The sequence below is a fragment of the Vespa velutina genome, chromosome 7 (assembly GCF_912470025.1).
Source record: "Vespa velutina chromosome 7, iVesVel2.1, whole genome shotgun sequence".
NCBI classification, from domain to species: Eukaryota; Metazoa; Arthropoda; class Insecta; order Hymenoptera; family Vespidae; genus Vespa; species Vespa velutina.
The window spans coordinates 4,800,465-4,817,921 of record NC_062194.1 but is presented as its reverse complement, the minus strand read 5'-3'; the positions used below and the strand labels follow the sequence as shown (position 1 = coordinate 4,817,921).

The window sequence follows — 17,457 nt, the reverse complement described above, 5'->3', positions numbered from 1 at the left end:
GCTCTCAGCATATTCGACGGGCGAACAGAGACAAACAGAGAGAAAGACAAAGATAAAGAGAAAACGAGAGACCAAGAGAAAGAAAGAGAGAGAGAGAGAGAGAGAGAGAGAGAGAGAGAGAATATAGAATATAGAATATAGAACATAGAGATAGAGAATACAGAAACTTGTGTATATGCTTTAAACGAACCTGCTTGTGTATACGAATGTTTTCTATAGCTCAGTATGTGAATAAACACTTGTTATTTGTATACAGTTAAAGTATTTTTCTTTCTCGTTTTCTCTCTCTCTCTCTCTCTTTTTCTCTTTTTCTTTCTCTTTTTATTTCTTTCCTTATCGTTTTTCCTTACGTAGTACACTTAAAGTCAAGTACAAATTCAAGAACGTTGCTTCTGCAGGATCGTTCTTCCGAATAGATAATTGTTAACTCGTTAAAGCATTAAAAACACGTGAACTTTAACGTAGTCAGAAAATTGATCGTAAAGATAATTAAAAAGATCAGACAAATTATTATTATTTACATGTAATTTATTTCAATCGAATTAGATGACGTGAATGAGTCAGAATATTTTAAGTATTTCGATAATTTTGTTCGATTATCATTTAAGTAGATAATGAGTAATTTATCTCGAAGCTCATAAATTATTATTCCATTTAGATATACTTTATTGATATTTCAATTGCAAAATGAAGAGAAAATTTGTTCAATCTGTAAATCAATTTTACATTTAATCTCGTTTCGAAACAAAACCATCACAAAGTAAATAAAGTTTTAATGGGAAAAATTATTTTTACAACGCAATTGCTTTTTTTTTTTCTCTTTTTCCTTTTTCTTTTTTGCGAATTTCATCTTTTATTTATTTATTTATTTATTTATTTATTTATTATTATTATTTTTTTTTTTTTTCATCAAATCGATGCAGTCATTTTCAACTAGATTTCGTTCGATACGTAAATCGTCATCGTTGCAAAAGGAATTCGATTTTTGAAAAAAAAGTTTCTACGATTATTGGGAACAAATGGAAAGGGATGAGATAAAAAGGGCCAGTAAAAGAATCGATTTGGAAGGGCGAATGGTTTTCATCGTTTTATACTCATCGTAGTTACTGACATCGCGTGCACGTCACGAGCGTGCTCTTTATTCTGATTAATTACGTTAATCGGCCATTTGTCGTTACGCATTAGGATCTCGTTAAAAGTGAGTTGCCAACATTAAATCAATGGACGCATACTATCTCGCATTTGAGAGACATTATGATAGATTCGGTGATAATAATGATGCTATTTGTCCCTCGTAAGAGAAAACGTGTAGGGGGATTTTATAAGCTTTTGTTTGAAATAAATCAACGTTTCATTAAGCGTATGTAATCGATTAAATAGTTATACATTATTAAGCCAAAGCATAAGCATATGTATATATCGTGCCAAAATGTGTTTATAAATTTCCATTATATCTTGTACATTGTTTTTTCTCTGATCAAATGACGTAACAGTTTTGACGAAAGAAAGTCTTGCTATTATTACATCATGATCAGAATCCATTATGATCACCATCGTAATGTTGTATGGGAAGAAATATTGAATTTCATGGAATTTAATTACAATATAATTTAATTTGTCATTTATTTTATTTATAGAAAAGAAAAAAAAAGGAAGGATTTCTCCAAACAATAATATAATATAATTAAATAATCGATAGAAAAATAATTACTTTTTTTTTATCATTGTCCACGATTACATTTTCTATGATAATTATTGAATTATCATAGGAAAAAAAGAATAAAAAGATCTTTTTATTCGAACGAAACTCTAAACTAGTAGTCCAATTTGGAAGTTACGTTAATCGATATGAAGTCCTCGGGCTGTGAAACGATTTCCATGGTTCGACAAAGTTTTTGATATACTTGTCAGTTCGCATTAGACAAGTAGGAGAACGGGAAAGAGAAGGTGGGGATATGGGGGGATAGGTAGGAAGAGATAGGAGGAGGAAATGGCGAAGATGGAGAGTAGAAGAGCTTGGAGAACACGCGCGTCAAAGTGGAACTCGCTCGGAGCTTTGGAACCCGTTCGATGACAACGTTGCTAGACGTTCGCGAGTTTCAACGTTGGATCTCCAAACAATTCTTGACAAGAACGTCGAGAAACAGTCTCAGAAGCAGCAACCTCAGACGCAACCCAGACCGCCGTTGGATTTATCCTCTTGGAGACGAAGCAACGCTTCGGGAGAAGAAGGAGACGTGGTCCTGTGCTCTCTTCGAGGTTCCTAGTCTCTTACATACATACATACATACATATATATGTATGTATGTATGTACATATGTAGCGCTATCTATGTTACCTATCTCAGTACCTACGAATTCTGAAAGCCGATTTGCCTCGAGAGGATTTCCTTGCGTTTAGACGTTAAGAAGGTCGTCGTTTCTATCGTACTATCTTGCCAGTTTCATGCATAACTAGTAACTAGTAACCTTTGTAGTTATATCATTTCAATTGATTCTTGATACATATTGAGTACAATCCAAAGACATTTCGGTAAGTTTAGTACATATGATCTTTTATCTATTATGTCATATCTAATCTCAGTTCATAACTATCTATGTATATCCATAAGATATATGAGCAGTGAACTAACTCTCTATTATTAGAATAGTAATATATGTACGTATAGTATCGGGTAAGATAAAGATATGGTAATACGTAAGAGAAGGATGAAAACTATGTTTGATTTATTATTATAATCATGATTAATATTAAGATATGAATAAAGGAAATATTAATATTGAAGAGATATTATAAAGCAGTCGAATCGATTGTACATTTTTGTATATTTAATATCATCGTTTTCATCGTAATATCATCTGTTTTTTTTTTTCTTTTTTTTTTTTTTTTTTTTAATGCAAACGAATTAATTTAGATCCTTTTAAATCTGTTATTTTAAAACGAATTTAGAAATTCAAATTATTTCGCAAGCGATGATATTCGTATTATAAAGAATTGAAAAGTTAACGATTTGTACTATGAATAAGCTAATAAGTAACGACCATTTGAACACGAATCAAACGTTTAGTTCACGCTACAGTTTTGCCTCGAGTGATTCGAACTTTCGTTAATCGTTGCGGTTTCGTCTCGTCTCGTAGCGTGCATCGCATCGAATTCCATTCTTCTTTAGTTTGTTTCGATCCAAGGAAAAGCATGCGATAGAGAACGAGAGAGTCGAGTTTCAAAGTTTCACCAATGGAATCGAGATATTCAGAGGAATCAAGGAAGGAACTCTTTCGTCGTAGCTCCGTGCAACTTTGCCACGCCTTGCTCGCCGATTTAATTAGCTTTCAAACGCTTACAACTTCTGATTCTTCTCTCCCCCCCCCCCTCCCTCTCTCTCTCTCTCTCTCTCTCTATCTCTATCTCTCTTTTTTTCTTTTTCTCTTTATGTACACAAAGAGAGAAAGAGAGAGAGAGAGAGAGAGAGAGAGAGAGAGAGAGAGAGAGAGAGAGAAAGAATAGAACAAAAAGGAATTCCTTCTCGGCGAGTATTCGCCAATTAAAAATTCCGCTTGGTTGAGCTCGCCTAATTATCGTTCGCTGTGTTGATGAGAGTAAAATGGTCGGGAGTGGGATTGATGGTGAAGAGAAAGACGGAGGAGAGAAAGGTGCTGGTAGGAAAAGGAAAGCAAAAAAAAAAGAAAATGAAAGTGGTCCTCGATCAATGATGCCTTGATTAAGAAAACCATAGTAATGATCGGCGATATTTTCAACTATGAACGATCGTTCAAGAAGTTAAAGGATAATTGTTATTTCTTTTCTATCCATTTAAGCGAGTACTTCTTTCATTTTCATGAATTAAAATTAAACGATCGAAGTTATCTGGAAATATTAAATGTTTTCGATACGCCATGGGAAATCTTATCGTCGTGGTTTTGTTGTTGGTCAGCGAAGGAAGAAAAAGAAGTAAAAATAAAAAAAAAAAAAAAAGAGAAAAAGAAAAAAAAGAAAAAAAAGAAAGAAAGAAAAGGAAAAAAAAAGGACAAGATAAATACGGTTACTTCGGCACATTACTTTTAAGATTTTATTCTCGAAGAGTTTCGACCGAGCTATTCGATCGACAGGATGGCGAAACGAGAAAGTGTTTAGTGGTCGGGGCGTCGGGGAGGGAGGAAGGGAGATATACAAGTAGTTGTTTGATCGAGAAGAAAGTAATCGAGTTACGATCGATAAATCTGCGAAGGATTTGTCCATTCGATTTTTCTTATTGTTAGGGATATTGATTATAAAACTTATTTTGATTCTCTACAAAAGATTCCGTATGAAATCAATCTAATGGGAAAGATATGGATCTAGAATGTAGTTCGTAATTATAAATTTGACATTTTTAAACGTTTCATCCTATTTGTCATATTTTAAGAAGATATTCTTTTATTATAACGAATATATTATAACTTAATATCATACGGATATTTTCATACATGACTATTCGTAATCATAGATGACTATTCGCTATCGTAGATGTTTAACATTTCATAATTAAATTCGGTACATTACCACGAGAGACTGGTAACGTTTCCTATTGTTGTTGATTAAACAATCTACGTATTTCAAAATATCAATAATTATTCTCGATATACACGTGTGTTATACATTTCAATATAAAAGCCATTATATTTAATAATAAATAGAACACGTTTAGTATTTATATTTCGTTTGCGTATATGTTATAAAGGGAAAGAAAAAAAGAAAAAACGAAATAAAAAGGAATCCCAAAAGATATTTTTATATCGTTAAAGTCAATCAGTTCTTGTTTCTAAATATTTCATAATCTGTACGATAGAATATTTGTTATTGGAAAATAGAGAAATAAAAAAGAGAAAAAGGATAAAAGAAAATATAAGAATGATAGCTTTTCCAATCTCGTATATCATCCTTTTCATGTGGAACGAAGTAGATGAGAAACAGGTTGAACGACAATCCAGTCGAGTCAGGTCGAGTCAGTGAATGAGAAGGGGTGGGTGGTAACGAGGGAAGGATGGCGAATTGACACTCGAAGAGCCGCCATAGCGAGTAAATGGACACTTCACTGCCACTCGAGGGCGATTAACGATCGTAGATAAAACGTCGTCGGGGAGGATGACGACAACGACAAGGAGGAGTATGATGATGATGATGATGATGATGATGATGATGATGATGATGACCATGATGATGGTGATGATGATGATGATAAGCGAGGGCGATCGAGCAGCCCTCAAGTGGTTGGTAGCCAACCAGTCAGGGTTAGTACCGTTCCACTGGCAATCTCGTTTATGAATTTGGTTATTACGCCATTGAATTTGCGTCCTGACCAATGTGAAATTTCTACGTTTACGTTCACGTCCCAGTCCTTTCATTTTCTTCGTCCTCCTCGTTGTTTCTTGTGGTTTACTTTACGAGCACCGAGACAGTGCAAACGCCAATTAACAAATCCCATTCATTTCTGAAAGGACTTTTATCGTTTCACTTCACCTCCCCCTATTTCTCCGCCTTTCTCTTTCCTCTACATAGTTTATACGATGCCATTGTAAAGGGTGACTCCACTTAATCCATAGCACTTCGATATCTTTACTTTCACGAGTTCAATGAATTTTTATCAGTCTTCTTTTTTTTTTTCCTGTGTTATTTCATTTTCAACATTTGAGATACTTTTAATTAATCATCGTAAGTTTATCGTTCGAGAGGATACTTTTTCTTTCGCATTTATTGTTTTTAATAATTTGTAGAAAAAAAATGTACATGAATAATTTTTGTAGATATTTTTAATATTTATTTTAATTTATAAACTCTCTCTCTCTCTCCTCTCTCTCTCTCTAAATTTTTTATTTTGTTTTACAAATAGACAAAGCGTTCAAAAATTTTCCAACTAATTAACACTTTGAACGTTTCAATGTCGCGATAAAATAAATGATAAGCTAAAGTTATATTTATTTGATATTAATGATTAAAGTTTGTTCGAAATATTTCGAAATAATTTTTTTTCTAGCTTTTTTTTTTTCCTTTTTTTTTTTTTTTTTTTTTTTTTTTTTTTTTTGTTTTTTTTTTTAATTTGTCTCGGTGTCATTGAACGAGATCGTCGATTCAATAAATAGATAACGAACGTTCTTCGTCCAATCGCTTAAATAGACGATAGATTCGACCTTGTATCGGTATTCATTAATAACCAAACGTTCAGTTCAGTTCGACGGGTTGTAACAGTTATTGGGGACATGGCGTATTCATAGCGTACTATAATTGTCGGTAATTACACTTCGTACGCCGTTTTGCGGTTCCATAGAAAAGAAAAAAAAAAAAAAAAAAATACGGTTATTTCATTTTTCTGATGACTACTCTTCGAGTAGATTCACCTTCGGTTAACGAGAATCCTCCGTACACGACTATTTCCAGGTCGTTCTCTTATTCATCGATTCGATAGAATCAAACTTGATCTGTAATAACTTTTCGAGCTTCATTCATTAAAGATTTACAAAGAGCTCGTTATAAATCATATTTGTAAATCATTTCAAATAGATTATATTATTCCATAAAATTTACGATAAATTAGTTGAATCCTGTAATATTATTATTTACATGAGATAGATATAATTTTATCGAATTATTAAGACATAATAATTGCTTTATATCGAGTTAGAAAATATTTAAATAATGATCATTTAAGTAACAAACAAATGTTTCGATATATTAACTTAGTCCTAATGGAAAAACATATGTATCTCTTTCAATAATATTTTTCATATGTTCGAACTCACACTCAATTGTCTTGTATGTATGTATAGATGAGTTGTTTATCTTTGTCTTTTTTTTTTTTTTTGTTCTCCATATCGAGAAAAAAGAAAAGGTCTAGGTGAGAGTGCTTTCGCTCGAATAAAAAGCCATATTATTACGAAGCATTCACGATCCTTTCGGTTCGTTCATCGACGAGCTCCGACAGTGTCGTCGCAGTCATAATTCCTATTAACCTCGACGAGTCTCGCATCGACTCGATGTGACTCGCAACCACCCTACCACCCTCACCTTTCTTCTTTTCTCGAATAAACGCTCAACTCTCGCTCCCTCTCTCTCTCTCTCTCTCTCTCCTCTCTCTCTCACTCTATTTACTCTCTCAACTCACCGTCTATTTCTCTTTACTTTCTCTCTCTCCCTCCCTCTCTTTCCATTTCTCTTTCTTTCTTTCTCTATTCTCCGTTAAAACGTTCACCCTCCTCGTCTTTTCGTTCCAACCGCCGAGTAGCAGTAGAAAGAGGATTTATAGAGTCCCAGAACTCGGAAGATAGCCTCTTCGTACTGTTAGTAGTCTCGATATTATAAAACGTTGCATCTGAACCCCCAATACCCACCACCAACCTTCTCCTTTCTTGGTCCTTCAGCCAACTATAAATCTCTTGCTGTTATACAATCACACCCCCTTTGCTCAGCGATTTCTTACAATGACAACGAGATAACACAGTTCTTCTTTCAGGAATTTCGTAAAATTGTTCGCCAGGAGAACGGTCTCGTTGTCGGCATTGTTATCGTGTCCTCGGAGAGTCATTAGACTCTCGGTATGGTCGTTCCTACACTGGCCCGGGGACACACCTTAACTAGATTATAAAAGTTTATAACGAATGTCTTCTTGGCTTGAGTTTCTCTTAAGAACTTTGGAATTCGATCTCAGTTGGGACTTTTGTCATACGGATGTTCTAAATTCTTATTTGTTATTTTTCCTTCTGATTATTAATACCTATTCATGTTTCATTATGATATTTATACACCTTCGTATCGATATTCCATATCGTATTAAAATTATTTTCAATTTCGCAACTGCATTTCACTATGATAATGATTTGTAAGATCTTGAGAAAGATAAAAAATTGAATTAATTAAATATAAGATTAAAACCTGTAACATATCCTCCTCGTTCGTATATCGTATGGGATAGAATACAAACGATTTAACTGGGACAAATTATAAGTATCAGATAAATCGATAATCCAAAACAACGATGCTAACACCATGACTCGTTCTCCGGAGGAATGATCGAGTTGTTGACAACAGGAATTATCGTCGTCGTTTCAACGACAGATCGGATTCGGCGAAGGGTTGGATGCTCGGTAATTAAAAGCATGCAGGGATTCATGGCATCTTAAGCACTCTATCACTTCGGTGAGTGTTCCCCCCAAGAGACAGGAAGAGGCGAAAGAGAGAGAGAGAGAAGGAGAGATGAGAGAGAGAGCGAGAGAGAGAGATGAGAGGGGGAGATAGAAGATATACGCGAAGGATGGAGAAAATGGTGAGTGAAGCAGAATCAGTGAGGCACGTAAACGGGTTGCGACTGATTTTAATTAAAGACAAACTATCCCTCTACCCTCGACGGACGCTCTTTACTCGGCCCAGTCGGGGAGGAACCACGATTCTCCACCCTTCGGCACGAGAAGAGAGCTTTGTTTCTTTTTCGTTCTCTACTTTTCTCCTTCACACTAATTTTCTCTTTTTTTATCTCTCACCTTTACTCTCTCTCTTTCTCTTTTTCATATCTCCAATCTCTTTTTCTTTCTTCTTTCATCCCATTCCCGAACCGTGTTTTTCCCGTAGCTTTTTCTTTTTTAATCTTTTCGCAAACGATCCAACGAACTCTCGCACTTCGCACGCTTCTCGAATACGAAGCTAACCGGACGTCGAGAGAGACAAGGTCTGAAGAAGAAAGATAAAGACTGAAGGATGAGAAAATAAGAGTGAGAAAATGAAAGAGAAAGAAAGAGATAGATAGAAAGAGAAAGAGAGAGAGAGAGAACAATAGGGAAAAGAGAAGTATTATAGAAGTGAATTTTCACAGAAGAAACTGACACTGGACGAGTGCAGATAATTTTCAGTCGAAGTACGAGAGGGTCTCTCCTTCTCTCTCTCTCTCTCTCTCTCTCTCTCTCTAAGTATTCTATCTATCTCTATTCTTCTCTCTCTTTCTCATATTCTCTTTCTCAGTCGAGAGAATTTGCGAGAAGTAACGCCAGCTTGCTCGAACGACCCTCGCTATTCCGGTTTTCTCTTCCCTCTTTCTCTCTCTCTCTCTCTCTCTCTCTCTCTCTTTCTCTTTCTCTTTCCTTTTCTCAACCTCACCTCTCTTCTGTTCATCGCGCCAAGTGCAAGCACCGAACACTAATGGACCACTTTCGGAGTACACTCACCCTCAATATTTACACGCACATCTCTCTTCGGTTAACGTTACCAATTGATTAGCTTATATATTTTCCTTAGTTTAACATAAATGATCACGTTCGTTTAATATCATGATGTTTAATCTTTTATAGATTTATTTTTATTCTTAACGTAAAAAACCTAAAAATATTTACGTACTTGTAAATATTTTTCAAATATAAGATTTTCAATTTGATTGTATTAATTAAGATATATTCATTAGTATAGGATATTTTCTTTCCTATTTTTTTTTCTTTCCTTTTCTTCTTTCTCCCCTTCACATTCTTGATCATTTTAAATTTATAAAGAAAAAATTTTTCTTTCTCTTTTAATAATCGACAAATAAGTGGTACATGATTTATTTTTCAAATTTAATTTTATGTTTTTATACGTGCGTTCTACAGAACGCTTCTGTTCGTTTTCTTTAGTTTAAAAATAAAGGAATAGAGAGAAGGAGAGAGGAAAGAGAGAGAGAGCGAGAGAGATGAGAAAGAGAGAGAGAAAGAGAAAGAGAAAAGTGAGAGACAAAGAGAAGTAGAAAGCCTGGACAGAAAGTTGTTCTTTTCAGAATTTTTTCAGTAGTGCTTCGTATACTTTTGCCGCCTCGTCGACCGAAAGGAGATTGGACCTTAATGAATTACGAATGAGGGTGCAGCACGTTAGGTAGGAGCAACGGAAGAGTAAACGATTAGCTTCTGGCGATATTCCGTCGAGCGCATCTATTTCTTTATTGTAAATTCGACGAGTCACGTGACACTGCGTACTTTTCTCTCTTTCTCTGTTCTTCTCTCTCTTTATATTCCTGTCTCTCCTCTTTCTCTCTCTCTTTTACTTTCTCTTTTCCTATCTATTTTCTGTACCACGATAAATGACTTTCTCTGGAATTCTATTCGACTTAACCACCACACGTACGCTCATATACGTATTACGTCTCTATGTAATAGGTACCTTCATACATATACGGTATTGTCTGTGGACGATCTAGCGATAAATGATCCAGATAAACGGTACGTGGGGAAATCAAAATTCAAGGTCGGTCCCCGTTTTATCGCTAAGATACTTACATTGATGCGATGGTAGAATTACACGAGAGAAAGAATATAGGTTAATGAAATTGTGTATTTTTTAAAGGAAAATCGTCTAGGGTATTAGACGGGATCAATAATTAAATCTTTTTATCAACAAGTCAGATAATCAGATTAATTTTGTAAGAGAGATAAGACATTTCAATTTGTTGATCGTAGATAACGTTTAATGAGAATGAAAGACGGTAAATTCGTTTAAACGACAAATTTTATCACGATAAGTAATACTATAATTTCTTTTTTTTTTTTTTTCTTTCTTTCTTATATGATAAACCGGCAAAAGATACAACACAAAAACTTTCGTTACAACGTCGAAGTATAATGAAAAGGGGAGAAAAAAAAGAAGAAGAAGAAGAAGAAGAAGAGAAGAAGAAGAAAGAAGAAGGAGAAAAAAAAGAGAAATACAATAATTAATTAATCCTTATAATCCGACCTTTTTCTATTGATTTACTTCTTTCAACGAGAATAAGAGCCTAGTATTTATTTTATAAATTATATCAAATAATAGAGGAAATTATACGTCGATCTGTTGTCGCATGGAAATAATATATTTCTGAAGGGTTCCCTTTGAAACAGTACTCTTCGTAATGCAAAGCCGTTAGACAAGTACAGATACAAAAGATGATATGCGAACTGTTCTGGTTACGTTTATACAGATACATACGTACATAATACGGAAATGGAAAGCTAAGCGAGGGAATGGTTGACAACGTTGTAGCCGCGATAGCGTCGCGTTCTACAGTTAATTCGACTAAAAGCTCGAATGCGAAGCCGGCCTAAATCGAGTTAATCCAAACAACAGTTATAGGTAGATAGCTTACGAATAGAAGAAAAATTTTACATATAGGGTGACCCATTTAATATACCTAACCTAAAGGAAAAGTTAGCGATATTTGGATTTGTATGTGTCGAACGAAAGTAAGATAAAAATGATTAAAAATATTATATTAGAAAAATGAAACTAAAACAAAATTGCTAATAACATAATTCTCATATTTTTGTTGTTGTGGTTTTTTTTTCTTTTTTTTTTTTTTTTCAATTGCATTACTCTCCCCTATACATATCTACTTTATGAATCAACATAAGCCACTCTGTATATACGGTGCTCATGGACGGGAATGGCAACTTGCAAAGTACATAGATCCCTGCGAAATAGCAAAGTTTCGACGTAACGAAAATAAAGTATCAAGGTAATGGTGTGGTTACGAACGAACGAACGCACACGGATGAATAGATATTCTCCCATCATATATATATGTATATGTATATTACCGCACCATATACACATACAGGTACATTGGACTATCAGGATTTCCGATAGCCAGGGGATTCGAAAGTAACTACTTTAAGCGTTTCGGGAATCGTCGATAGATACGGTTAAACGGGGAAACTATCCCGACTCATCGAGAGCAAAAGGCAGGGATGCCAATATTGGTTTGTCGAATGGAGAAGCATATCTTGGAAACGTGAACCGTTACGGAGGATAGGCGTGTCGTACGAGCGAAAATGGTCCATTTACGAATGGATAAACAAAGGGTGAAGTAAAGTACAAGGGAAATCGTTGGAAAAGACTATCAGAGACACGAGAGATTAAAGTCGTCTAGTATAAACGTTGGAATCATGTGGGCTTCGAACACTATGTTTCACCTTTTTCATCTTACTTCATTCTCACTTCAGGAAGTAATTGTTCAAATTGAAAAATTAATTGTGAAGATTGTAACGAATAATGACAACATTAAAATAACGACGAATGATTATAAATATTTATTAATCAAATTTTACATCCTAATTGTTCAATCGTATAATTAATCGATTCACACCACACACACATACACACACTATATCTATATATATATATATATTGAATGATAGTCCCAAGCAAGACACTAAAGGATGTGCCTATTCAGTAACATAACTCGAGAAGGAGTATAGGCTTTGACATTAAATGTCTCATTTCATCTGCTTCACCAAACTTTTTCCTCTACCATCGATGAACGTCGTCGATTCTCGAGACGTTCAAATTTCCGGTTCAGTCGATCGTACCCCCGAGGGCCCACTCCTACTACCAGGATGTGTTTCCTACAGGATGTTGTATCCTTAATGTGTTTACCTTAGCTCCTGACCCGATCGAATCTCCGGGAACTTCCATAGCTTACGTTCCTTCTTTTTCCTTTCCCCCTCTCCCTTTTCTTTCCCTTCTTCTTCCTTCTTCTTCTTCTTCTTCTTCTACTTTCTCTTCTTCTTCTTCTTCTTCTTCTTCTTCTTTTACTAGAATCTATCTCGTGCTTGAGAACGTCGAACTCACGCTGGGTTCCCTGTAATCTCGCTTAAGAAAATATACTGTGCCTGCCGATTCGGTTGATATACTATAGTCGAAACATTTCATTATAAATAAGAATTATTAGAAGGTGTATACGTTATACGTGCATGAAAAATATTGAAAATTTTAAGAATTGTTTATATCAGAAGTGAAAAGTGAATTTTATTTCGTATAAATGTTGTTCTTTTGAAAATCATTTAAATCTGCATCGTATGTATGTAATTTTAAATAGAGTTACAATTAATTACAATGGAATTGATTTTGTCTGAAAATATATATATATTATGTCATTCTTACGAACAAAAATCTCTGTTTCATTTAATTTATTAATCGCACGTATTTATACAAATTATATGACATCCTTTTTCTTTTTTTTTTTTTTTTTTTTTCTTTTTTTTTTTTTCCTATGAGGAATAATTTTGCGCATCGGTACGAAATCACGTATAATATTTCATCGATATTAACGGGAAATGCGTTAACACGTATTTTACATTTGGAAAATGTTCCCTGTGCGTTAGGAGATCGTACAAAATTTCATTTCAGAATTTACAATGAGACAAATTTAACATGAGTCACGCAATTAATGGGAAATTCGATTAGCAAAGTAGCGTATGTAGAGGAAAGCGCTTTGTTAGACACAATGTGGGCGTACGCATTACTATACTCAACTTGCGAACGATACGTTCTGTAACATCACGGTTACTCGAACGCGCTCGCGCGCGTACATTACAAATTCAATTTGACGTCGCATCAGACTACGATCCAACGTCGATCCCTATGCTAATTCGATCTCACAATGAGAGTTGAACTCAACGGGGATGAGATTTTCGCTTCTCTCTCTCTCTCTCTCTCTCTCTCTCTCTCACTCTCTCCTTTTCTCTGTCTTTCTTTTTCTATCTCTCAGTCATTCCTGTGCTCTTTTAATAATTTCACGTGTTGAATTTTAGTTACATCGAAGAAATGATATTCGCTTTACTTACATGCACGTATATACGTATGTATGTATATCGAAAGATAGAATCAAATGATCGTTGACTGATAAAGAATTATTAATAAATTAAATACAATTGTACAAAAAAGATCTGTTTAAGTTTAAATGGTATAACATGGTATATGAGCGCCATATTGTTCTTTTTCTTTTTTTTGTTTCTACAAAGCACATTAAATGATGCAACGAAAGCGCGAATGCAACGCGTTGATGCAAAGTAAACGAACAAACGCGCGATAATTCTTTCGGTCGAACGATAAGGGATGACGAGGGTAAAAAAAACAAAAAAAAGCGAGAGAGGAGAGAGAGAGAGAGAGAGAGAGAGAAAGAGAGCTCCATTTATAATCCCTCGGATAAAGCTCGGTAGAGACGTTCATAGCGGGGTTTTCAGAATTAACGTAACAAAAGCGAACCGAGTATGGGTGAGGGCAAGGGATGGGACTAGTGAGATCAAACGTTCTGTTCGCCTACACAACGACGACGCATCATGCGCGCGCGTGTTCGCTCAGATTCTCGTTAACGTGAGAGTACTTTTCTCTCTTCTCTCTTGCGTTTTCTCTCTCTCTCTCTCTCTCTCTCTCTCTCTTTCTCTCTCTCTCTCTCTCTTTCTATCACTATCACTCTATCACTCTATGTATTTGTATTAGTTTATTTATTCGTCGTTTTTTTTTCTTGTTCTTTTTTTCCTTTTTTTTTTTTCTTTCTCTTTTTTCTTTTTACTACGTTTTGCTGTCGGTCGCAAAAAGTACATTCATCGTACGCAACCAATTTCAAGACCATTTTGAAATTTTCGCCTCTAAAATACATATTATAACTTATTAGAAATTTTCGAACCCGGTGTGTTCTTCCTTTAGTTTGTACTTGAAAAGATATTGCACATGTATAGAATGTGATCTCCGATATTTATAATTTCGGACGAACGTGAAAAAAATTGAAATAATCGTAATCGTAAATCTTTCGTAATCATACGTATTTTTATTCGTGTTGATGTTTAACGATGCAACTGGCACGTAATTATTTTTATTTACATTTAATTTTCTCTTTTTAATGATTACTATTCACTGTAACATATCCGTTTAATTTACTGTAATACGATAAAAGGTATATTCTAAAATGTAAGCATTTAATATCTTAATTAATGATTTAAACGGAATAGAAAAGTCAGTTATTGAATAATATCATTTATTCATTATATAAAATTATGCTAAAGTCAATGAACGATATATAATATGATGTATTTAGATGAAAAATTCGGAAACCCTTCCTTCGAATAGGACTAGTCATCGATGTCGCAATGGGACAGGGTCTTTCGATGAAACACGAGAGGAGTAATGCGTTTATGGGTGTGCACTGGCACACCCAGAGCAACATTAACTGTCTTCTGCAACGACCAAACAACGACGGCCGCCTGTTCATATGCAGACACGATTTTCTACTTAGCACGAGAGAAACCTAACCACTGAACTCTCAGAATCGAGAGGTACACATAACCCATCTTCTGTGCCCTCGATACCAATTCCAGATTCCTCTCCACTGTCCCCCCATAGGAAGAGCTTGGAAAACGGACACCTTTTCTCTTCATCTTCTTCTTTCTCGTTTCTTCCTTTGCCACTCTCTGCAAGTAATTGATAGATTGGTCCACGACCTATGAAGCCGAGTGTTTTTCAGAGATATGCTCTCCGGCATGATTGGATTCGATCGTGCTTCCTTGCGAAATGGTATTGGAAAATTTCATAAAGAGAATTTCCCTCTTTTTTCTACTCTCAAGAATAGAATATAAGATTTATTAGACTATGTAGATACGAATATATTAATCTTTCAAAAACTTTTTCACATTACCAATATCCATATATCGTATGACTTTATTATCTTTTTGATATTATATTACAATTTCCTTTTCAAATAATTTTGAAAAAAGAATCTTGAAAAAGGGATTACAATAAATTGAACAGTTTAAAAGGGATCGAACCGTTGAAGATATATCTGATAAAATTTAAGGATCTTTTTTGAACATAAGGGTAGAAAAAGAAAAAAAAAAAAAAAAGGGAAGAAGCAGTGGATTAATACGGTTTTAGTCGAGAACGACCGAAACCTTACGAGGTTTTATATCGCCCTGTAACAGGATTACGTTCATTTGTTGCACCAGTGAAACATCTTAAGCATTACGGAACTTAATCCCAGCCGAAGTTAGCCGGTCACAGACTTCTTCCTCTCTTGGGATCATCCAAGATTTATCTCATAGATATATATATATATATTTATTTTTTTTTTTTTTTTTTTTTTTTTTTTTAAAGAGAAAGAAAAGAATCCGATGGAAGCAAGCTCTATCGTTCTACTTTTTTTTTTTTTTTTCTTTTGTACGTGATCGAGTAATATCAGAAGATTCAATCCTCTTTTATATTTTCGATCCTTTCCTATGACTCCTCGGAAATACTCGAAGTTATTAAATAAAACAGTTATGTAAATTTTACTTGCAATATATTATTTCTTCTTATATTCTTTATTAACAATAAGATATAATTTTTCCTTATCAAAGAATGTCATAAAAAGAAACATATAATATATATATATATAATATATATTATTATATATATATGTATTTGTTATTCAGAAGAACGGACGAAGTTGGAAGCGATTGTTTTAGTATTTGAGCATGAGGATTATTTTGAAATATATTATACTCTGGATATAGCTTTGAAACTTTGTGAAATCTTTTGTAGCAATAAATTTATTTTCATAGAGCGCTACTTCTTTAAAGATTTTATATTAACTGTCTAACTTTAATTCATATCATTGTGTATTACTTATTTATTTATTTAATAACAATATCACGTAATGTGCCATTATTATAAAAAAAAAAAAAAAAGATATTATTGTCGATTGGATATTTTAATATTAATAATCGAATATTTCATTTTATAGAAATAATAAATAATGAAACATTTTTGTATTAGTAGTTTGTTTTAATGTTCTTTGTCGAAAGTAATTGTGTTTAATGTTATGAAATGAGAGTACAATCAATATCAAAATTTGAGCTATGACAGTCGATAGCTAGTAGTGAAATTGTGCAATAGACAAGACTCGTAATTAACAACGTCGAAAGCGTCTCGAGGTAAGCGGAAATTAATTTGTTTCTCGCGATGCCTTCGCTTAAACCTCCAACCGAAATAAAGAGGGTAGGATCTTATCGTTTTCTTGCCCTTCGTGTTTGTCTTTCTTCCACGAGACTACGAACTACAGAGTAGAAGTTGCTTAATCTTCTTAGTTCGCTTAACGCTCAACTTCCCTTTCGCCATCGTCTTAACTATCGACATGGGTATTCGAAACGCGCGCGCGCGCTCGCACGTGTGTGTGTGTTTATATATGTATTTTTAGATGGTAAATATATAAAAAATATTTCATAGACTTTTATTGTTTCTTTAAACGATTTTGCAATTAACGTTAGATAAAGATTATTATTAAGTCGTGTTCTTTCAAGTTAAAATCATTATATATTATATAGTTGAATTATTTAAAAATGGACTACTTTTGAAGAAAAGTTACTTTTAAATATTTTATATACACACACACACACACACACACATATATATATATATATATATATATATATATACTATTTTGCAATTTTCCAAGAGAAATTTTGTTGAATTTTATAAAAAACAAAAACAAAAAAAAATTGAGATTTATGAATTCCTACGAACAATGTCGAATAGAACTCACGAGAAAAATGAATTTCGCAATTATTCTCGCGATTGATCATTCAATAATAAAAATAATAACAATGATAATAATAATAATAATAATAATAATAATAATAATAATAATAATAATAATAAAGATAATAATAATATTAATAATAATAATATTCA

At 33.8% G+C, this 17,457-nt stretch overlaps 1 protein-coding gene across 5 annotated transcripts in view; it reads left to right on the top strand.

Moving 5' to 3' along the window:
• LOC124950364 (tyrosine-protein kinase Drl-like) overlaps positions 1-17,457 on the top strand; it is an 82,162-nt gene that overhangs the window by 10,321 nt on the left and 54,384 nt on the right. The gene's annotated exons all lie outside the window — the stretch shown is intronic.